General features: G+C 49.7%; 1 long non-coding RNA gene across 1 annotated transcript in view; it reads right to left on the bottom strand.

The window, feature by feature from the left end:
* Positions 1–1,253: 1,253 nt before the first annotated feature.
* Positions 1,254–24,002, bottom strand: part of LOC102247333 — a 24,187-nt gene continuing 1,438 nt past the window's right edge. The window contains exons 3-6 of the long non-coding RNA XR_313368.2: positions 23,442–23,504; positions 22,194–22,303; positions 16,601–16,776; positions 1,254–2,637 (exon numbers count right to left, since the gene is read on the bottom strand). This is a non-coding gene — a long non-coding RNA (uncharacterized LOC102247333). The remainder of the gene's footprint in view (positions 2,638–16,600; positions 16,777–22,193; positions 22,304–23,441; positions 23,505–24,002) is intronic.

Here is a 24,002-nt window from a genome sequence, read left to right as displayed (position 1 = left end):
CCGGGGAGGAGGATTAGGGGCTGACGGGCCAAGACTAATTCCCAAGGCCAAGCCAACGGTCAGGCACAGTGAGGGTGTCCCGGCCACTGCCCTGCGCTCCACCATTAAAGCTTGACTGCGTCACAAATGGCATCAGCCGCTGCACTAAACAGACACCAGAGCCTCAGTGGCTGAAACAAGGTGTCCAGAGAATTTCTTTTCCTCCCATGAAGGTCCGAGTTCTGCTCTCCGACGTCAGTGGGTTCTTTCTCGCTGTAAGTTGTCCGGTCATCCCGTGGGCTGTGGTCATTCATCACCCTGTCTGCATCAGACCACGGGAGGACCCAGAGCGGGGGAAGAGGAGGGCCCACCCTTCCCTGGATGGGCACACGTGTCCCTTCTCACATCTCATTGGCCAGGGCTTGTCACATGTACTTCAGAGCTGCAATGGAGGCTGGGAAAAGTGGTCTTAATTCTGAGTTGCGACGGACCTGGTTAAACACTCTGTTGCTATGGAAGCGAGGGGGGACAATAAGCAGGGTCTCCCTCCCTCTGTTCGCTGAAGGACTGAACAAACCAGTGCGCCCTCCTGCGCTCCAGGTCCTCACCTGCAAATGGACACAGCTCCGAGTGAGAATAAAACAATCACGATGGTAACAAAGCTTCATACTAAATGGCAGTCACTGTCACCTGTTTTAATTTGTTTCCTCCTCCCAGCAGCCCTGTAAAGTAGGTCATTATCCCGATTTCACAGAAGAGGAATCTGAGGCACAGAACGTTAGCAGCTCAGTGGCAGGCGAGTACTGAACTGCGGGGCTCTGACACCAGCACATGGTAGGGACTCGGGCAGCTCCCTTTCTGCACGGACTCCCACACGCCGCGGAGTGGCTGAAGGAACAAACAGCTGTGGAAGGGCCCAGAACCACCTCTGTTCTTGTCCCCAGACCCTCCTGGGAGCAGGTCCCCAAGGCCCCGTCAGCACAGAGATCCACGCTTCCATGGGACCTGCACCTCCAGAGTGCGGCTGCGTGGCCCAGTCCCCTGCAGCGGCTCCCACAGGCACACAGCTGGGTGACATGTGCCTGCTCCCTCCAGGGCCACAGGCCAGAAACCCGGCAGGCACGTGCTCCCCAGGCAAGGACAGAGGGGCATCCAGCCCTGCTGGGCCGCGAGGATGTCCAGGAAATGCTAAAACATGCCTGGGGTGACTTAGCCAATTTTTACATCATTCTTTTCAAAGAAAACAAACTGTTTTTATTACAAAAGGGATACACATTCATACACGTAATACAAGGCAGGAGGATTGCCCAAAACCCCGTCAGCACTGGCGCTGGGTGCATGCCTGCCCGGTCGCCTCGCTCTCCGCATCAGACCTCGCTCTTGACAGAGAAAACACATGGCCATGGCATCCCGGATTCCGTGTGAGCAGCCCTCCGTGACTTCTGGACGCCGCAGTGACGGTTTACATGTAAACAGAACAGGTCAGCTGTGACGACATCCCTCACCCCGGCGATGCGTGCCTGGTGGGGACGGGTGCCCTGTTCCCTCCCACTAAAATGTGCCCGGTGCCCCCTGTGCCCTGGGGGAAATGCAGAGCTGGCTTAGACTCCGTTCCTGTCCCCCATTCCTAACCCCACCCTCAGCATCTTACCACCCAGGGGTCAGTATATGAGACTGGCATTTTTCGTCTAACGAACATTTTTTAGCACACTCCATGTGTCCGGCATTGTTCTAAGGACTTTACAGACATGAACTCGGTTAATAACCACCTTAGAGGTAGGTACTCTTCTGATCTGCATTTTGCAGATGAGGAAACTGAGGCCAAGTGACTTGCCTGAAGTCACACAGCAAGTGGTGGAGTCTGAATTCAAACCCAGGCGAGGGGCTCCAGAGCCCGTGCCGGTGGCAGCATGAACACTAGCAAACTGACGCTGGATGTGAGGACCACGCTGGAGCGGCCTCACCCACGGGAAATATGGAAAGATGGGAGGTGACACATGGGGCTTAAGTTCCTACTAAGCCACCACGTTTTTTTTGTGTGGGGTTTTTTTGTGTAGTTGTTTTTTAGTTTGTTTGTTTTTTTTAAGAAAAAATGTGTATAAAGCAGTGGTTCTGAACCCTCGCTCTAGGTGAAAATCACTGGGGTGCCTTGAGAATTGCTGCCCATCTTCTAACTCCCTTCGTCCGGGGTGGGGCCCAGGAATCAGTATTTTTAAGACTTCCCAGGTGATTTCCTCTGTGCAGCCGGGTTTGAGTACCCCAACTCCGGGAAACAGTCTCTCTCCACACATCCTAGCTATCTGACCCTGGGCTATTTGCTTAGCCTCAGTTTCCACATCTGTGGGATGGGAACGCAATGCTTTGATGAGTACGAGAAGCCAAATGGGACGTGCTCGCCTTGGAGGGGCTTGGGACAGACCGTCGGTCGTTTTAAAGCACACGCTGCTCAGCACACAGGCAAATTTCTATGTCGCTTTGCTCAGGCTGCCGTGACAAAGCAGCCCAGATCACCTCGCAGCCCCGGAGGCTGGAATTTGGAGCCGGAGGTGTCAGCAGGGTCGGTTTCTCCGGAGCTCTCTCCCTGGCGTGTCCATGGCTATCCCTTCCGAGTCTTCACGAGGTCTTCCCCTCTGTGCAGGTCTGTGTCCTCACCCCATCCTATATGGACACCAGATGAAATGAATCAGGGCCCACCCTGATGACCTCATTTTAACTTAATCGCATCTTTAAAGGCCCCATCGCCAAATACAGTCACATTCTGAGATGCTGGGGGCTAGGACTCCAACGTGTGAACTTTGGAGGACACAGCTCAGCCCAGAAGGATCCGTCCCTGCAGAGAGCACCTGTGCTTTCTTGGGTATCATGTCCCCTAAACAGGGCACGGCGGGGCCGGCAGTTTCCATGTAGTGAGTGAGCTAATGTGAGCTCTGATCTGGGCTCCCCCGCGCCTGCCCACCCACCACCCTGCCGGCCCTGCGAGGGTTAATCTGAGGTCTCTGGAGTTGGGTGGATTTACTGCCCTCAGACCTTTATCATCTCACCCTGACGGTGAGGGCTCACATTTCCACTTAATTACTTGTCCTGCAATCAGAAGAGATAGCCGGCTCTGTGTTGAGTTGGCTGCAGCTGTGAACTGTTTATTTACTTTTCCTCAGCCCGGGAATGGCTGTAATTTAAAGGTTCAGATCTCAGCTACCCTGCCTGGTGCAAACGCTGCTTAAACACTTCCATATTGCTGGGGAGGAATGCGCTGGACGCTGCCCCCACCTCCCGCCCGGACCGGCCAGAGCGCTGGGAAGGCAGGTGTTCCTGGTTATTTATCAAGGCTGCAGGGCTGGTGAGGGAGCCAGCTGCCCGGCCGGCACTGCCAACTCTGCATCCACCGGAAGAGCTCGGCGCAAAACCTGCAGCCATCACAGGAGCGAGGACCACGAGATGCTAGGAAGGGACTGCCCAAAACAACCCCCCACCCCCTTCCACACTGTCCCTGCCACAGTTCAAGCCAAGGCTCTCACTAATTCCTGCGCCAAATGGTGTAATTACCACTTAAGTTGTCAAATGGCATCCAGATGGTCTTACCTTTCACACCAGCGGTTTAATAAGCTTTTAGGCGTGACCTTTGCAGCTTGTCCTCCACCTGCACAGCCCCCTGGTTTGTGAAATCTGAGCCCACAATTAGATCTGATAATGAGTGCCCAGGCGACCAGCCTTGAACTCTGCAAGCTCCCTTCAAGGGGTGCCCAGCTCGTCAACCCATGCCACTGACAAATGGCATGTGTCCACCACAAACGGAGGGGCCCCGTGCACAGCCCGGAGGCCTGCCTGGGGAGATCACAGAGGCCTGAGAGGCTCAAGAGCACATCTGGGGGGCCAGGCAGCTTGAGGCGGGCTGTTTCAAGAGCTGAATTCTGGCAAACCGGAGGGTCACACCCATCCGTGTCCTCCAAAGCCTGCCTGCCCAGGGCAGCCCACCCGCAGGAACCGTTTTTAATACTGCCATCCCAACTGCACCAACAGGTTGGCTGCCAGCACGGGCATCGCCCTGCTGCCTGGGACCCTCTGCAATTTAGTTCATCCCCGTGAATGTACTCAAGCTGGAGTGACTCCCCAGTGAGGCTTTGGTACAAGGAAGAATGACCTTGCACTACAAACGATCACACTCCCCCATCTGTTTTGCTAAATTAATCTTTTCCAGCATGGGGCAAACTCCACTGATAATTACAGAGCTAATATGCAGGTACCAGGCACCATTCCCAGGACTTCACATTTAATCCTCACAACTTAGATTCTGTGTTTGTTTGTTTGTTTAATTCTCACCCGTGGATATATTTTTATTGATTTTTTAGAGAGAGAAAAAGGAAGAAATAGAGAGAAACATCAATCAATTGCCTTCTGTACATGTCCTGACCCCAAGAGGGGATCAGACCTGCAACCTAGGTATGTGTCCGGACCAGGAATCGAATTTGCAACCTTTTTGTTGTACGGGATGAACTCCAACCAATTGAGCCACCCAGCCAAGGCTAGGTGCTGTTTTTATCCCCCGTTTATAGATGAGAAAACTGTGGCACAGAGAGGTTAAGTAACCTGCCCAAGGACACACAGCCAGCAAGTGGCAGGGATGGGATTTGAATCCAAGTAAGAAGCAGACATTACGAATGGGTACAACTATGATCCCATTGGGTAAGCAAATAATAATTTAATTAAAAATTCATTGATATGCATGTAAGATAGCATGTTATATATAGTGAACAAAGTTTAAAGGTTTGTGCAAGTGTTTGGGAAGTGCCAAATATTCTCAGAAGAGCCCCACATGCTGATATCCTCAGTGCCCCAGCAAACTGTAGAAAAGGGTCGATACAAAGAGAAGAACAAAGCAGAAGCCCTCCCTGTGATGGGATGGAACAGAGGGTGATGAAGGAGGGTCCAGACCAGTGGCTCTCAACCTTCCTAATGCCGCGACCCTTTAATACAGTTCCTCATGTTGTGGTGACCCCCAACCATAAAATTATTTTCATTGCTACTTTATAACTGTAATTTTGCTACTGTTATGAATCGTAATGTAAATATCTGATATGCTATATGTGTTTTCTGATGGTCGCGACCCACAGGTTGAGAACCGCTGGTCCAGACGCTTGAGCTCATGGCCAGGGAGAGAAGTTTCTCTGGGAGAATCCTGCCCCTGATCTTTGCCACATTCTGGATGGAGCTGCCCACAGACCAGGGGATTATTGGGAGGCTAAAACCCCATAGGGAAACTGGAAAAATGTCTTTGTTCCAACTTCCTCATTATATTTGACTCTTTTTAAGGTGTCACTATTTCCTCTTTCTAACCCACATAGGGATCCTGGGTTTTAATGGTTTCATCAATTGTTGTCATCGAAAACCTACTCTTAAGATTGTGTCATCATTCTTACTAAAGTGTGAATGGCTGACCGTTAGGAAGAAAAGATTGCTTTTCAGGTTATCACCTTAACGTCAGCTTGGCTTTTCAAATGAAGAGACCATGGGAAGATTCTAGATAAACATGAGGTATGGAGGGGTGGGGAATTATAATTTTTGCTAAAATAATGGGTGGGACACAATGGTTTTTAAAAATGCCTCTGCCTATACTATTGAATGCAAAGCAAAAATGACATGGACTTCCATGTAAAAAGATGTCATCAAGGTCATTGGGGGCAGGTTTTCCTCTTGGTCCACACTCCCGGGAAGGGGAGCCTACTCTCTTAATTCTGTGATGGAAAACTCTTGAGGAACAAAGCCTTAAATTATCGAAGTGGTTCGTTCTAATGGTGTTATCATCCAGCAGGTGACGAATTTATTTAAGCATGAACTGGGGCTCCTGGGGGCATTTCTAGAACTCAGAAGCCACCTGTATTAAATGCTTGCAGAAACTCAACCTGTCTTGGAGCCCTCCCAGCCCAGCCAAGCATTCACTAGAGGGAGTTCAACGGCGGACCCATCTCACACAGTCCAGGGTGTATTTGCATATGTGTACATGCTGTGTGCACATGTTCATGTATGATGGTATGTGTAGGTGTCTATGTGAATAGATATGTGCTTGAACATATGTATATGTTTGTATATGTGTGTGGTGTGTGTTATATATGCACATGTGCACATGTGAATGAATGTGTGTACATGTGTGTGAGTGAGTGTGTGTGAGTGTGTGCTCCTCAAAAAAAAAAAAAAAGCCTCAGAAAGATAGCATGAGTCTGTTTGGTTGGCCACCATATTTCACATTTTATTGCACCCTTGCTTTGGGAACACATGAGCCAATACATATAAAATCAGCTCTTAGCCTACGGCTTCCTGCTGTGGGTCAACAGAAACCCCAGATGAGAGAATATTTGGGAATTCCCTATGACAAAGTAGAAAGTTCATAAAAGACAAGGACCCCAAAACTGGGAGGACCCACCAACTTCCCCTTCATGCTTACTTTCAGAAAAGACTGCAGGAGAGGGGCAAACCTGGAGGGGACCCGAGACAGCCCCTCCTCACCTCAGATCAGCCCCGAGAGTGCAGATCTCTCAAAGGCCTCAGTCCAAATCCCAGCCCCCCACTCATCAGCGGGAGTCCTGCTCGAGCGGGGAATCCCCCTGGCCCTTTAGTTTCCTCCTCCGTGAGAAAGTGAGACCACCACCAACACCAGCCCTGTTAGCTAACTCTCACAGTGAATATCAGCCTTCCATGCTTCATCTCATTTAATCCTCTAAGCACTGGTGAAGTAAGAACTACAATGGCCCATCTTATACAGGAGGAAACTGAGGCACAGGTGAGTCAAACCCTCTCCGGCCTCAGCACCCTCAGCTCTGAGAATCCCAGGATCACTCGGCATTTCCCAATTCCAGGTTTCTGGACCCCAGGGATCATGGTATTATTGTCAACATTTGGAAATTTCCATGCGAAGAACTCTAGCACCTAAAATGAGGTCTCAGAGGGTGCTCAAAACACTCAAGATTTCTGCTCTTGACTCTAACCCATCAGCTCAGTGTGGTCTGTCCATGTTTGCCAGGAAGGTTATGTCTTTGAATATCATTGTGGACAATAACAATTAGTCCTTTCCTGAACCCCCTACCCCAGCTTGCTGTGTACAGAGCACCCTGGGATTTCTCCCAAAAAACCCGTAAGAGAGATAATATCATTCCCAGTCAGTAGAGGAAGAGACTGAGGTTCCCAGAGGCTCCAAGGCCCTGCGAGACCAGGAGGGGTAGCAGTGAAGATGAAACTTGGCCTGCCCAGCCGGTGTGGCTCAGTGGTTGAGCATTGACCTATAAATGAGGAGAACATGTTTCGATTTCTGGTCAGGGCAAATGACCAGGTTGTGGGCTCAGTCCTCAGTAGGGGGTGTGCAGGAGGCAGCTGATCAATGATTCTCTCTCATCATTGATGTCTCTATCTCTCTCTCCCTTTCCCTTCCTTGATATCTATTATATCTATATCTATATCTATATCTAATCTATATCTATATCTATATCTATATCTATCTATAGATAGATATAGATTTTTTTTTTTAAGAAAGAAACTGGGCCTATCTGACTCCAGAACCTGCCCAAGCTGCCAGGCCAGCATTTTTTCAAACCTGCCTGGTCAGAAGAATTACCAGGGCCTGGTGTACACTATGGATCATGGTCTCACCCACTCCTAATGATTCTGACACAGAAACCCAGGGCCAAGAATCATGGTTTTCACACAAACATCACTGGCCGTAAGAGTGAGAACAGCCCACGCACCATGGTAGAACTAGATTAATTACCCATTTCCATCCCCTCGTGACTTGATAAAAGCAGCTTTCAGAAGTGGCATTGATGTGGTCCAGGAGGGAGGAGACTCAGCCCAGGTCAGGCAGGCAGGCCTCCCTGCCTCGCCTGCCTGCACAGCGCCCCCAAGGGCCGAGCAGGGCACTGCAGTCCCCTCCCTGGTGGGGAACCCACAGGCTGCCTCCACACAAAGAATGGACGGAAACGGCCCCCCAGGCAGGAATTCACCCCTGCACTCCACACGGCTGTTGCTGGGGCAGGCCTGCAGGGAGCGGAGGGCCAGGGACATGGGGAGCCCAGCCCGTGTGAGGGGCTGGCAAACAAAACACCGCCCCCACAAAGCTGGGCTGGAGGGCAGCTGAGCAATCGCCCTTGAAATCTGCAAGCTCATCAGGGCACTTGGAAACCTCGGTGGGGACACAACACAGGACGCATCCTGCTCGGAAGAGATAAGAGAATTCCCAGGTTCTCACTGCTGAGCCTCTCCCCGGGGACAGAGCTGGCAGGGAGTGTGGAGGAACATGAGAAAGATGCCCGGCAGCAAACCCGCAGCAGGGAGGCTCCTGTGCCCCCTTCACCCTCCACTCGCTTTGAGACAGGCCTGGGGGAGGGGTCACCGGCTGAGCTAGGACACCATCACCCATTTCACTCATCCCTGAGATCACACACTGATTGTAGACCCAGGGCCAGGGGCTCTGCTTCTCTGTGCCTCAGTTTCCCCACCTGCAAAATGGGGCTGCTGTTGAGAACGACTTCATGGTGTTCTTCCAGGGGTTGTTTGGTGCAATCACGCATGACCTGGTCCAGCCGGCACAGCCAGTCCTGGGAGCAGGGCGTCGACGAGCTCCGTTATTTCAGAGAGGAAGCTGGCGTAAGGACGACAGGAGAAGAAGCGTGATGGAGCCAGGGAGACCAGGCGTGGAGCCAGAGGCCAGGCTCACACCGTTGCGTAAGGCTCACTCGGAGAGCCTGATAACAGAGTGGCGACTCTAGCTGACTCAAATTACATTCCTATTGCGCAGGGCCGTGCCATGTGGCCCAGTTCCACCCAGATGCTGCGTACTTGAGCTGTTTGCGAACATCAGAAATGATAATAAGCGCAGAGTGAAAGCTAGCACCACACAGCAGGACCCTGGCAGGCCCTCCCTGCCTCCCACCCCACGATCCCGTTCTTACCCCTCTCAGGCGAGGTCACCGAGGGTCAGAGAGGTCTCATCACCTGCCCAGCTGTCACCCAGCAGTAATGGGGGAGCACAGTGCAGGGACCCGCACTGGGAGCTCACTCTCCCTCTGTGTCTTCCGCTCCCGCCCAAGGGCTCAAGGGCAGGGGTCTTACCTGGCCCCTGTCTGTGTCCCCACAAGATTTCGGCACAGCAACTTGTCGGTGGAGGGTTCAAAAGTGTAAGTCAAACTGACTCCGATATTATTTCCCACATTGTTTTGAGCGTGTGGTGTTCAGAATGGGCTAGAGGAGGCGCCATGCTGTTCGGGGAATGTGGGGGGAGGGGACCTCAGCAGCTCCTGCCTCTAGGAGGGGCCCACACTACCCATGAGATTTGTTTCCTTAACTCCGGGTCAGTGGAATGAGTTCAGATAGAACCAGTGTGTTTTGGGTGTGGGGGGGGGGAATCAACAATGAGGTGCCCCAGAACCCAGGTAGGACACAGAACTGCGACCAGTTCTCCAAACAGAACACACACTATGCTGATGTGCTAACAGCCCCTAAGGAGGCCGCTCATTCAATATGCTCAAGAGTTAGAAGGTCGGGACAGAACGGCCATAAAACAGAAGGGCCGAGAGGGGAACCATAGCCTTCCCATTGCCATATTGATGCCAAAACAGTGCCTGACTCTCCAGACCCACCTGCTGCCACCCTTAACTCACTAAGCCACACCTGTCCTGTGTGCAACCTCCTGGAACCAGAGATGTTGGGCACTTTGCACACATCTCTCTAGTTTCCAAGTCAAGAATTGCTGGAACCCAGAACAGCTCATTCCAAAGCCTGGAGCCTCGCCCACAATTCCAGAGGCAGATTTTGAAGTTTCTTCTTAGAACGCCCAGAGGTCCTGCTAGCTACAGTCCACTGGGAAGCTTTGGAGACATGCTCTGGAAGCCACCGCCGCCTACCTCCGGTCCCCGTCTGCAAAGACTCGCCGGAGTGAGTTTGGGAGCTTGGAAAAAGGGGCCATGGCTGATACTGTTGATGCGCTTCCTAGAGTCTTGCCACCTCCAATTTAGGGGAACCTATTGTGGACCTCACTTGTAGCTAGATGTGGATGGTCAAGTGACGAGGTTCTGGCCCATGAAAGTAGAGTCTGTGAGGATACTATTGGGCAAGCTTTTGCTTTCCTGACAAAAGGCACAAACCCAGATGGTGCAGTCCTTGAAACCTTCTCCTCCCTTCCCTCCCTTGAATGCAGGCATGATGGCTGGAGATGCAGCAGCCTTCTTGAGACCATGATAGGACAGACAAAAACTACGTGGTGGACAGAATGGTGCCTCCCCACCCTTCTCCCCTCCCCTGAAATGCGCACATCCCAATCCCCAGAACCTGTTACCTTACCTGGCAAAGCAGAACTAAGGCTGCAGATGAAACTAGGGTTGCTAATCATCTGACCTTGGGATGTGAGATCATCCTGGATTGTCCACGTGGAAGAAGGGTGTAGAAGGGGAGATCAGAGAGAGAGATGTGATCGTGACACAAAGGCAGAGAGGTGCACACTGCTGGCTTGAAAGATGGAGGAAGGGGCCACAAGCCAAGGAATGTGGGCAGCCTCTGGCAGCTGGAAACGCCCAGGGAATGTATTCTCCCCCAGAGCTCCAGAAGGAGTGCAGCCCTGTTAACACCTTGATTTTATCTCGGTGAGACCCGTTTCAGAATTCTGACCTACAGAGCTGTTAAGATACTAAATGTGTGTTGTTTTAAGCCATCAAGTTTTTGTTACTCTGTTATGGCAGCCACAAGACACCGATACAAGCCATAGCAGATGCTGAGTTGTCCTCATGGAGGAAATGAAACGATGCCAGCCACTGCCTTTCTCCTGATCTCCTCATCAGGTGAGAAAAAGGACCTTGCACTGGTTTAAGCCCCTTCAAGTGAGACTACTTGTGACTTGAAGCCTTAGACTGTCCTAATTGGCATCTGGGTCAGCTAGGTAAGCTTTTAGTTCAAAATTCCTTTTGTGAGAAAGACACATAATCACCAGCTAAAAATGTGACTTGAGCACCTGTGACAGCCCCCCAAGGTTGAAGATGAATTCCGGAGGGCTCTGGGACCTTTTCCGAGAAAGAAAAATATAATAAGATCAGAGTTTCTTGAGCGGTTTTCGTAAGAAAACGTTTCCCTTCATATAATGCCCTAAAGCCCTTCAACATTCTAAAAGGAGAAACAGTTAATTAAAGGTTTATTGAATCACAGAGTGGACCTAAGACAAAGAAGCTACTTGCAATACACAGAACAGTTCATTTGTTTGACTGTCACGGCCCCTCCACGCAGGGCCCCCGGGGCAGTAGATGTGCTCCCAATGGCCCACTTCACAGACTGGGTAGAATGGGCCCTAGTTTACGTGGTCATACAGGACTGGGTCCCTGTGTTTTGCCTTTATGGCAGGCTGTTATCATTCATATGAGCTCGCTGATGGACAGCCCGGTTTCAGGAACACAACTTTACCGTAAGGTAATTTCTAAGCTGTATTTTCCTAGTCGCTTTCATCACTCAGCTTGCAACTGGGTTTCCAGGAAGGGGCTGCAGTAAGATGCTGGGCGGCCTCAGCCTAGTCACATGGACAGGTGGGTCCGCGAGTTAGGAAGGCACAGCCATTTGTCAGGGGCCTGCCCGCTCTGTGCTGGGCACACAACCTCTCAGAGGTTGGCTTGGCGCAGGCATGGGCTGGAGAGGCTCTGCAGACATTGTATCCCTGCTGCTCACAGTGGCCTGATGCCAGGTATGTACGAGAGAGGTGACCAGTGAAAGGATGGGCACAGGACCTAGCAGGTGGTCAACTCTCATTAAATGGTAACTATTGACATGTTTTTCTTTCTAAAATTCACAGCAACCCAAGGAGGGGAACCTGGGGGATGTTCCCACATCACAGGCCAGGACCTGAGGCTCACAGGGGAGAAAGGGGCCAGGCTACCCTCTCTCCAGAGACGCCTCCCCTGGCACCCAGGGGCCTGTACCTGGTTTGGGTTGCCATGGTGATCACAGCTCTCCCATGAGCCAGCCACCCTGCAACCACCTTCTTCTCTCATCCCCCACCACAGCCCTGGCTAGGGGCCTTGTGCTGCCCACTCTCAAGATGTGGAAGGCACAACCTAGGTCAGAGGTTCTCAACCTGTGGGTCACGACCCCTTTGGTGGTCGAACGACCCTTTCACAAGGGTGGCCTAAGACCATTGGAAAACACATATATAATTACACATTGTTTTTGTGATTAATCACTATGCTTTAAGTATGTTCAATTTGTAACAATGAAATTGGGGGTCACCACAACATGAGGAACTGTATTAAAGGGTCGCGGCATTAGGAAGGTTGAGAACCACTGACTTAGGAGAACTTAGCGTCGAGCCAACCACTATATAATGTGTGGAGATGGGTGTAAAGGCAGCCGCCAGCGCACCATCTAGGTCCTTACCAGAGACCATACAGCCCTGCTGGCCCCACAGAGCACAGCGAGGTGAGGCAGAGGCTCTCAGCCAGAAGCAGAGAGACACCCGTCCCGCCTCCCCAGGCCAGGCTCTGAGTGCAGAGAAGCAACTTATGAAAATCCGAGCTGGACTTTAGGAGGGAGAGGGAAGCAGTGGGCACCCCAAGGTGCCGCATGCATGGCCTCCCAAGGGTGTGATCAGATGACTGGATGGCCTCCTCTCAAGCACACCCCCACATCAACTCATTTCATTTTTAGTGAGGCCGTCAGTGGAACATTCAGAAGACTAAGAGATAAACATCTCATCCTTGTGTTTCTTTTCCTTTAAAGTCTCTTTCATCTTGGAATCAGGAGAGCGGCAGGTAATAGATGTGACCACGCTGGCCCTCTGCTGGTTGCCTAACCACATCTGCTCCCCACCCCATTCCTCCCTGTTGACGGGATTCTGGTTTTATTTGGCTTGGCAATGGACTCGGCTAAAAATATGCAGTTTCCCAGACTCCTTTGCAGTGGAGAGTGGTAGGTGACATAGTCCACAGTCCCGGCCAATGTGACGGAGGTGAGGCGCTGGAAAGGGGTCCCTCCAGAAGGACAAGACATGCATCCTCCCCTTCCACTCTTTATCCTTCCGACATAGTCCACAGTCCCGGCCAATGTGACGGAGGTGAGACGCTGGAAAGGGGTCCCTCAAGAAGGACAAGACCATGCATCCTCCCCTTCCACTCTTTATCCTTCCAGAACCAACGTGAGTCTCATAGGTGTGGCCTTCACCTTGTGATGCGGAGCCCAAACGGTGGGGAGCAGGGGTCCCTGCCAGGACTGCCCACCTCCAGCCCCCCCGGCCTGAGACATCTGCCCTCTGTTAGGTTCTTGCTACTGCAGCTGAACACATTCCCAGCTGATGCACTGAGCATCCAAATCCAAGGAGCGGCCACCCCACCACATCACAGAGGAGTGAACACAAAAGAGGTTAGACCGTCTCCACGGAAACAGTCCCCACCCAGGCCCCTCCCTCTTGCCTGAGATGATTGGTGGCAATGAATCCAATCAATGTTCCACATCTCCTTCGAGACACCAAAAGGCATGCCGCCTCTAGTCACCAAAATAAATCTTTTATTTATTTATTTTTGTTTTGTGTTATGCACTTATTTATTTCCTTGATGAAACCAGCTTCCAGGTTTCCTGAAAATGTGACACCCAGACTGCCTCTCAGGCTGCCGTTTCCTCCCCAGATGTGACCGATGAAAATGGCCTCTCAGTCTGTAAAATGGGGGTGACCAGACCTCACCTGCCTGGTCTTGCCCAGCTGCCTGCCCTGACCTCCGTGACCTGGCCTTGGCCAGGCTCTCCGACCGCACTCGCCTCATCCTGGCCACTGGGAGGCCCCATGCGCCCCCACTGGCTCCCTGACCCAGGCTGGTGCCTGGAACACATCTGCTCATCCCCACACGGGGCTCGCCCCTCAGACGTCTCAGAGCTTCCCTGAAACACTTTCCCAGGCTCTTGTCCCCCCTGATGGACAGAAACGGCCCTGCCTGTTGTTCCCAGCCGTAAACTCAGAGCCAGCCCGGCACAGAGCGGGTGCTCCACAAACACGCGCTGCCCATTGACTGGGCAGCTGAGTCCGTGAGGGGAGGCGGGAGGTAGTTTCCCAGTGAACTTATATTTGGAGAACTGATAAAACAAGGCTTTGTTTTGCCACATCGGTGTTTGTTCTGCCATAGAGCTTTGTCCTTCTATCTCGGGGGGAAATGTGGCTGGTGAGTGTTTTATCCTGTGGGCCCCGGTGTGAGTGAACTCTCACACTCCACGGTGGCAGAGACGGCTGCCTCCAGCTGACCCTGCAGCTACATGAAGAACATGCTCACACACAGAGGGAGGGCAAAAGTAGGTTTACAGTTGTCCGTACCCCAAACAGTTTATTCTTATATTACTGTTTATCAATCATTATATTATTTATTTGTATTCCAACTGTAAACCTACTTTTTCCACCCCTGTATAACAGCCCAAAGGACAGGACTGATCAGTGAAATACTCAGATAACTACTCTTCAGTTCTTGTCCCACTTAAGTGGGGCCTTAAAGAAAAGAGACTCACTAGCTGGAGGGGAGGGAAACGGCACTCCCGGGAGAAGGAACAGCACATGCAAAGGCCCTGGGGCATAAGAGAACAGGGGGTGTTTGAGGAATGGCAAGTCAGGGTATGTGTCAGGGAGCAGAGAGAGAGGGCAAAGGCAGATCATGGTTGTTGTTGGTTTTTATAACATAACATTAACGTGAATTCTGCTTCCAACAATGATAGCCTTTAACCAGTGCTATGTTCCAGGTACTTTGTATACATCATCTCAATCCCTACAACCACGTCTGAGGTAAGTCCTAATATTATCTCCATTCTGTTGAGGACAAAACGGAGACCCACAGAGACAAACACACTTTCCCCAGGACACCCATTAGAAAGTGGGAGAGCTGGAGTCCCAATCCAGGTCTACCTGTCCACACACATGGACCATATGCCATGGGACAACATGAAGAGAGCTGCTCATCACCCTGCCAATGATGTATCCGTCAGCTCTTCCTACACTCATGCTGCATAACAAAAACACAGAACTCATGGCAAATGAGAATAGCATGCCTGTGCGTCTGGGGTGGTCAGGTAGGTGTCCCTGCCGACACTGGCTGGGCTAATCGGCTCACACAGCTGTGAGTTCCACTGCAGGGAATGGGCGACTAGGCTCTGCATGCCTCTCATCCTCCCTCGGGCCAACAAGGCATGTCTCGTGCTGATGGCAGAGGCTCAAGAGCACTAGTGGAAACAGATAAGTGTTTCTCCAAGCTCTCGTTTGTGTGATGTCTGCTAACTGCCCATTGAGCAAAGCAAGTGAGATGGTGAAACCCAGAGTCCAGGGACAAGAAATCTACCCACCTCTTGGTAGAAGGAGCTACAAAGTCCTTGACAAAGGGCGTGGACCAGGAAGGGGTGAAGACCTAAGGCCATTTAAGCACTCCACCTACCACAGGTTAGAAAAGCCGGGGCAAGGGCCAGATGGGGTGTTGGAGCAAGAGAGGAGGGGCCAGCCCTGAGCCCAGCTCCTCCCCTGGGCATGAGAAGAGAGGCTTGTCCAGGGCTGCAGCACAAGCCAGCGGGAGAGCTGGGACCCTTATCCAAACCATCTGACTCCAAGATCCTTGAAGCGTGAACCTGGGTGGATCCCACCAAGAAAAACAGAAACTTCTCTGAGTATTTAAAATAGAGAGGATTCAATACAAGGAATCAGTTGCTCTGGTGATGGAGAAGCTGAGATCCTAGGGGCTGAGCAGCATCAGAAAGCGGCTAGCACCCCAGAACCGAAGGGACAGAGGGGAGCCAGGGTCAGGGAGAGCCTGTCCGTGTGAGCAGCTCCACCACCTAGACCAGTGGTTCTCAACCTTCCTAATGCCGCGGCCCTTTAATACAGTTCCTCATGTTGTGGTGACCCCCAATTTCATTGTTACAAATTGAACATAATTACCACAAAGTGATTAATCACAAAAACAATATGTAATTATATATGTGTTTTCCGATGGTCTTAGGCGACCCCTGTGAAAGGGTCGTTCGACCCCCAAAGGGGTCGCGACCCACAGGTTGAGAACCGCTGGCCTAGACACTGAGCAGGAGGCGAGGAAGGAGACCTGCGGCCTCTCCCTCCTGCAGCCCTCCCTCCTGGCTCTCCCCAGCGCCTCTCCCTCCTGCAGCCCTCCCTCCTGCAGCCCTCCCTCCCGGCTCTCCCCAGCGCCTCTCCCCAGACAGACAGCCAGACGCAGCCAGACACTGGGTGCTGATCTACCAGCCTGTGACTGCAGCCCTCGGCCCCTGCGTGCAGAGTGGCCTGGGAGGCACCAGGTGGGGGCTGAGGGCAGGCAGGTACAGAGAGTGGACACTGGGCAACCGCCTCGGGGACAGGTGGCCTCGTCTCGCGGATGCCCCAGGCAGTGCTCACAAAGCCCTGGTTCTGACTCAGCTCTGGGCGGGGCCTGAGACTTGCAACCCGCTCCAGGCGCTGCGGACCCTCTGCTCCTGACCACACCTTCCACAGCAAGGCCCCACAGGAGAGCCGAGGACATGGACGCGCTTCGCGGAGATGTTGAGCAGACATTTATTTAGTATTTACTACAGCCCGGCTCTCGTTCCTTCCATGACGGAAGAAAAATAAACCAAGACCCAGCATGTTCAAGAGACTCACCCAGGGTCGCCCGGCTTGTGGGTGGCCGAGATGTGATGCCCGGTGGCCCCTGGTGGCTGAAAAGCGATGTCCGGTGGCCGCTCTGGCCATTCATTTCTGGGCTTCTGGGAACTGACCCAGAGATAGCATATTCCACAGGCCCAGCCTTTTCATTCACAATCTCGAATCCTCACAACCTGAAAAAGAAAGGTTACTAGCTCCATTTTATGTAGGAGGAACCGAGGCTCGGAAAATGTAAGGAACCCACCGAGAGTCACCAGTAAAGGAGGGCAGAGCCCTATTTGAACCCAAATCTGCCCAACTCCACCCGCTCACTTATTCACTCAACAGACATTGATTTAGCGAAACACAGAGGCCCTGGTGAAGAATGCGGGGCCTGTGACCCACTGATCTGGATTCAAATCCCAGACCTCCCCACCCCTCCACGCCAGGGGTGCCACCCTGGGGCTCCCCTAGGCCTCCGGGACTCAGTGCCCTCAATGGTCAAATAGGGACTCTGGCAGCCCCTACCCTGGCGACTTCTTGGGAGGCGCCCTCCTGCTGTCCCATGTGATGCCTGGCACGTTGCAGACTCTGGATAAATACCACCTGCCGTAAGTATGCGACAAGCCTGACGCTTAGACTCTAGGCAGGGAAGACTAAGGAATTGGTTGAAAGACTGAGTGTCTGCCCTGTAATGGAGCATCGTCCTGTACAGCAAATGGCTTGGAATTCAATCCCCGGTCAGGACACACGCAGGAGGTAACCCATTTCTCTCTCTCTCTCTCTCTCTCTCTCTTCCCTGCACCCTTTCTTCACTCTCTAAAATCAATAACAACATATCCTCAGGTGAGGATTAAAAAAAACAGGCTGTGTCCTAGATGACTGTTCCCCGAGAGTGGGTGCTCGGGGACAGCAGGGCGAGCTGCGTCGCCCAATGGCAGCGAGGCGCTGCTGTTGGAGCCCCTGCCCAGATGGATCTGTGGCCACATCCGCAAAGGCCCTGGGAACTGTGAAGGCTCCTGCTCCGTGACCCTGCACTGCTCCCAGGCGGGAAAGCGCTGCCTCCCTCACGGCCACGCCTCGCTGCAGGGTCCACGCATGCCCAGAGCCCTCGCACTGCTCCCGCCTGGACACCTTCCCTCGGCTGCAGCCACGGCCGGGCCATCGAACGGTGTTTCTCAAAACAGCTCAGAAGACGCTGCAAACTTGTTTCTGAGAGACAGGCAGGGATTTGGGCTCCTGGCACTTGTTTGCACAAAGGATCTCAGTCTTCTTTCTCCTGACACGCAGCTTAAACGTGCTAGCGGACCCTTTAAAGCAGTGGTTCTCAACCTTCCTAATGCCGCGACCCTTTAATACAGTTCCTCATGTAGTGGTGACCCGCAACCATAAAATTATTTTCGTTGCTACTTCATAACTGTAATTTTGCTACTGTTATGAATCATAATGTAAATATCTGATATGCAGGATGTATTTTCATTGTTACAAATTGAACATAATTAAAGCATAGTGATTAATCACAAAAACAATATGTAATTATATATGTGTTTTCCGATGGTCTTAGGCGAACCCTGTGAAAGGGTCATTCGACCCCCAAAGGGGTCTCGACCCACAGGTTGAGAACCACTGCTTTAAAGGGATCCCCATGGCTCCCCAGCTCCTTCCCGGAGAACTTTGGGGGGTGGGGGCAGAGGAGGTAAATGCATGGTATCCCACAGGCTTTCTCCCTCCACTGACAGCACAGCCTGTTTAGGGTTGAAGACTGGATGCTAAATGTGTCTTCTGGTTTGTTTGGGTGTATTTTCCTCTCCTCTTGTACCTTTTAACTAAAACACAACAGAAAATAAGCACCCTGATTGCATTCAGCTGTTAAGAGGGAAGCAACTCTGCCTCCCCACCTTCACTGGCAGAGATCAAATGTGACTTTTCTCAAAAAACAGAAAGTGGAAAGTTTACAAATACAGAACCCAGAATCCGCAACAGCACGCCATCGCTCCGAGCCAGTGATGTGCTCCTGACCCGCTTGCTGGCTGCGCAGGCCTCCCTGCTGTTTCTGTAACCCGTATGCAGAGATGGTGCGGGGCCACTTTCCACCCTTACACACACACACACACACACAGCCCAGAAGACGGAATAATCTTTGCATCAGCTAAGGTCCTACCAGCCTGCTTGGCTAAGTGAAACATAAAAATATTTTAAGCTGAAATTGGTTAAATAGGCTGATAGAATTCATTCTGTTAAATAATCTTTCCCCGAACTAGTTTACTCATATACATGAAGCCTGAAGGTGCTTTTCCTTGCTGGGTTTCTGAAACCTGAAATATTTTCAACTAAATGAGAAAACGTTCGCTGTTGAATGGCCTATTAGAGCTGTCACCAACGTGATTGCTGGAAATAAACAAGATTGTAAGAAGGTTGGCAAGAGCAGAAACGTAAGTCAACATTAATAGACGATGTAATTAAATTATCCCTTAAGCCAAGGTGCCAAGTGACACAACATTTTTTGTTTTCATTCTAATATGTTCTCCTCCCTGGACCTGCACAAATCTGAATGGATCTCCCTCCAGAATTGCTCATTTTATCTTGCTCATTTCCTACACAGCACATACCTCTCTGTTCTGCAGGGAACCAAAATACTCGGGACATACAAGTTCATATTTTCTCCATATCATTTTACAGAGGTTCACTTGATACACGCATGGTTCAACAAACAATGTTTATTTTCTATGGGTTAGTATCTTGCTCAAGAAAATTAGAACTGAGTCTCAGGAAGATTTATTTTCATTTTAACTATTGTTCAATGGTCACTGCCACTCAATTTTTAAAAGACTTTCTCCCCAGAAGACAAATCTTTAAAGCAGAACAGAATTTATTTAAACAGCTGCTTTTTTTTGCACAATCATTTTATTAATACATTGATTTGAGTTATGAACAGTGGGTGACTTGCAGAGTTTGTAAATACATAGAGGTATAATAGCTGGCATGTCTTTCAATTTAATTTTTAAAGAACAATACATGACTAATTACTGCCATACATGATTCAGTCACTGTACTCCGCTACATTTACAGATTTCCATGTCTTTAAATCGTATTTCACATTTGGAATCTAATGAATCCCTCTTCCATCTTTTTTTTTTCAAGGACAAATGATAATATCATTTTTAGGAAAAGAAATATCTTTACTTGCTCTTGTTGAATTAGTTCTTTAAAAAAATAGTTGTCAACACGTGCTCTTTCTTTTTAAATTAAAAACAACATGGCAAATTATTACAAATTATGGAATCATGTTCCATGAAGAGTCAAAACATTAAAATCATCAAAAAATGTGTTAAATAATTTTAATTTCAATATTAAATATGTTGAAGAAAGTCCTCAACATTCTTTGGGATTCTCTTTTGCAAGAGATAGGGATAGAAAAATGTGGGGGAGTTGGGAAATAAAGTAGAAACTTTGGGAGATGAGGTTTAAAAGTTCTAAGTAGCTGGTGATACTGTTTAGCAGGTGCTGATACAATGAAATACAATGTCCAGTGTGGATATTCTCACACATATTCATCACATCGAAAGAAAACACTGTTTGAGAAGGTGAGATTCTGATGTCACTATCTGTACATGCCTGATTTCACTTGGCCATTTGTATGCATATAAAGTTCCATGCAATACTATAATGTACATTCTTCACAATTATTATAGGAGAACCGTAAGGATAGCTTTTATGTCTTAAAACATAGACAGGCAACTGATAAAATATTGAAATAGCTTTTATATTGAACATTTCCAGGAATTATTTCTTTGAACTCTAGCTGGGCGCTGTATCAGACCATTTCAGGAGGGTGAGACATTTTGGTCATTAACATTTGGCTTAAATACTTTAAATACTCTTGGAGAGTTTGCACATTTTGGGCAGCATCTCAAAAAAAGGTTTTCTTCTTACATTTAGAGCTTACTGGATGAGTTCCCGGAGAGGCAAAGGGGAGACCTGACTGGATTGGGGCTAAATCTCAGTACCTATTTTCCCCACCCCCCACCGCTCGATCACTCTAGAAGTAACATCGCCATCTACTGGATAGCAGCTCAGCTTCCCTAAGAAGGCAAAGGTTTCTGTTTTCGGCAATCCAAATTAGAAAGCTTAAAAAATATATTTAAGGTGTAGAATGCCATAGTTTCAGAGACAGGAGAACAAAAACAAAATACTCTAATCGAAAGTGAAGGAAAATGGCAATAACCTTTTGTACAACTCTGGTCTGTAACAATTTTGAAAATTGGCTCTAGCCCATCACCCCCTTCAACAACCACCGAAAAGAAAAAAAAAGAGTAAGAAATGTGCTATTTTTAATTTCTAAAGTTTTAGATTAGTTACGAATTTCTGGAGAAAAGGGTTTTTTCACTAGTCAGCTCCTACCTTTTTCTCCACACATTTCCTGGGGCTGGGAGCTTAAGGAAAGTGCACACACACACACACACACACCCCAGTCCTTTGGAGTTCTTTAACCTAACAAGGCTTTGTGAACATACGAGTACAAAACTGGGATAACCCAAATATTATTTTAATTTTTTTTCAGGCACTTAAGCAAAACAACTACCATTTTTGAAGTTTATGTAACTTTTCCTTATAAATATAATCACATTCCGATTATACATCTACAATTACAAATGTTGATTTCTGGATTTTCTCACGCAAATAACCGTCTTGCTTTCCTCTTTCTTCCTGCCCCTAACTGGTCACCGAATTCGCCTTGAAATTTGAGCATTAATTGCTTTCTCTTGGCAATTAGAGCCAGGGTATTCTTTTCACGAGAGAACGACATCGTTTTACAATTTCCCATACTCCTTGGAATGGTTTCATGGAAAAGAAAGAAGTCAAATGCGGCCCAGAATATTAACATATGTTTTCTTTACAATCTTCCAAACATTTGACAAGATGTTCAGAAGATTTTTTTAAAAATAGACAACTTACGTTAAATAAAAATTAAATTTATTAAATATCACAATTCACTTGTTTTTAAAAGAAACATTTTTACTCAATCTGGTATTTTCTTATGACACATCATTAGAAAAAGATTATAAGAGTCCTAAGAGCCTAAAGTCAGGCTTGCTATTGCATGACAGTCAGAAATTACTTCATTTCATATAGATATATTCGTTTCATATAGATCTCAAAGTATTTACATCTTGTAACTTAATTTCTGACTCGCTCGAGTTTGAAAGATCTGGACATTATAAAGGCAAACTAATTCTCTGCTGGAACGAAATGAGAAGATGAAAATTTTTTAAATGTATTTTATTAGGTAAATCCAGTAGGGACTCACTGTTAGCCCCTGAAATAAACCAGCCTGCTTCTGTTTACTTTCTCCATCTTTCGGAACCTTAAAATGAACATTGAAGGCACTGCAATTGGTAAGCACACCACCCCCTCTCCTAGCCGATGTTTGTGTGGAAGTTGTAGTCTCTTTCCCTCAAAGTGGAGACTGTGGTGCTGAGGGCTGGCAGCGTGAGTTCGGGCGAGCTCCGAGCTCCGGGAACGTTAACTGGTAGATAAAGAGAGGGAGGCAGGACGGACCGGAGGGGACACGGGGTCAGGGCGAGCGGGAGAAGGACCACGGAGTACTCACAACGTCCCGTGTCTGCCGCCGCCTCTGTCCTGGTCCCGGCTCCAAAAGGAAATGTGGCTGTTTGGTGCAGGACCAGAAACGAACATCCAGGAAGTTGGCAAAATCACTAGCTAAACAATCAATAGAGAAAACACAATAAATTAAAAGACCATATTTTAGGTTGGGGTTTTTTCCCCTCCAATAAAAAGAAAATGAGTCAAGGTGGGTGGGGGGGAAAGAACACATTTTAATTTTTTTTTTCCCATGACCTGAGCTGGGCCCCAGGTTAATCTAAGTTCGAATTGGATGTTTGCTCTCCGGCATCCACGTACTGTCAAGGATCACTTGAATGACGGTAATAAATGTAGGCTTATCGCAAACCCCGAAGTTCTCTGTGCGAACCCATCCGAGTTCCTGCCGCAGATCTGAAGTGAGTTTTCCTATGAAAATCCACTTTAAAACTCAGCGACCCCCACCCCTAATGCATGCCTTCAGTGACAGGAAATGTTAACCATCTTAAGCGTTTTATTTGCATTTGCTCCGAAGCTGAGGGAGTGAGGGGAGAAATGTACACGCAATGAGTGGTCGTGAAATGGAGATCGATGAAGTGAGCATGGACGTGTGTGTGTTTCTGAGCCATGGGGTGAGCATCCTGGGTCCTGAATTAGCCCCAGACGCGAGTGACTTCCCCTGGAATTCTCACAGGAGCAAGCAAAAGTCTGCACGCGGCAGTCAAGCCATATTTCAAATTCCCTCGTGTTGTTGATGAATTAAAAGGCAATGTCCTTCCACTTTTCAGCTGGGAAGTCGGAAAGAAAGCGCCCGTCTTGCGATGTTTGTGGTGCCGAGATGTGTTTTTGTGCGAGTTTTTCTCCCTGGGATCAAAAGGGGGGGGGAGATTGTCCCCCCCAAATCAACTAAACACTGAAGCTCAGAAACACACGGAATGTGTATAACATTGTCCTTCAGAAATCCACCTCGAATTTTTTTTAAAGTTCTCTTTGATCAAAAGCCGACAGAGAATTGCATTTTTCTCCATTCTGTTGCATTTAACATGGACTAACACAGGGTGAGTTTAAACAAACAGATGGCCCAGGCATGAATGCTCCTTTCAGTCTGAGGAGCTGGAGGTGGGCTGGATCCATGGGGGGGAGGGAGGGGTGTGCAGTTGGGAGGATTAGTTAGGGAGAGGGGCGAAAAGCTGCAAAGCTTGGGGGGGGGAAAGCTGAGACAAGAATAAACCCGCGATGAAAAAAAAATTTTAACTACCTCTCTGCATTGAGCCTACAATCCTCTTGCCAGGGTGCAGTGTAACTGTTGAAATTCTTCTGCCTAAGAGATAAATGGCCTATTTTATTCAAGAGTGTCAAGTAGGGAAACAAAACAAAACAAAAACCCTTCCAAGTATATTTTCAGAAGATAAACTAATGCATGATGAGTGCCGGTAAGAGGGGCGCTCGGGGAGCAGGGCCGGCTCTCGGTGAGGAGTTCAGCGCAGGAGCCGAGCCCCAGCGCCCGGAGAGGAAATGGAGACAACGTGAGAAAGGCCAGTCCTGGCTGAGGGTCTTCAGGGGCATGGCCTCCCTGTGTGGACGCTCAGCCACCGACACGCGGCCGTGAAATCCCGGCCCAGGAGGCAAGTCGGAGGGCGCACGAAGCTGGGCGCCAGCTCTGGGGCAGGTGGACACTTGGAGGTCCCTCCTGCGTGAGGTGCAGTTTACATTGTGTCTCCCCGCGTTGGAGAGCAGAGGTGCTGCCTGGGCTCCATCCTCTTCCCCCCCCGCCCCCCCCCCCCCCCCCCCCCCCCGCCGCGCCCCCGCGCCCCCCCCC

This window comes from Myotis brandtii, unplaced genomic scaffold (assembly GCF_000412655.1).
Source record: "Myotis brandtii unplaced genomic scaffold, ASM41265v1 scaffold165, whole genome shotgun sequence".
NCBI classification, from domain to species: Eukaryota; Metazoa; Chordata; class Mammalia; order Chiroptera; family Vespertilionidae; genus Myotis; species Myotis brandtii.
Note: the sequence above shows the minus strand (reverse complement) of the source record. Positions and strands in the feature narration are given on the sequence as shown.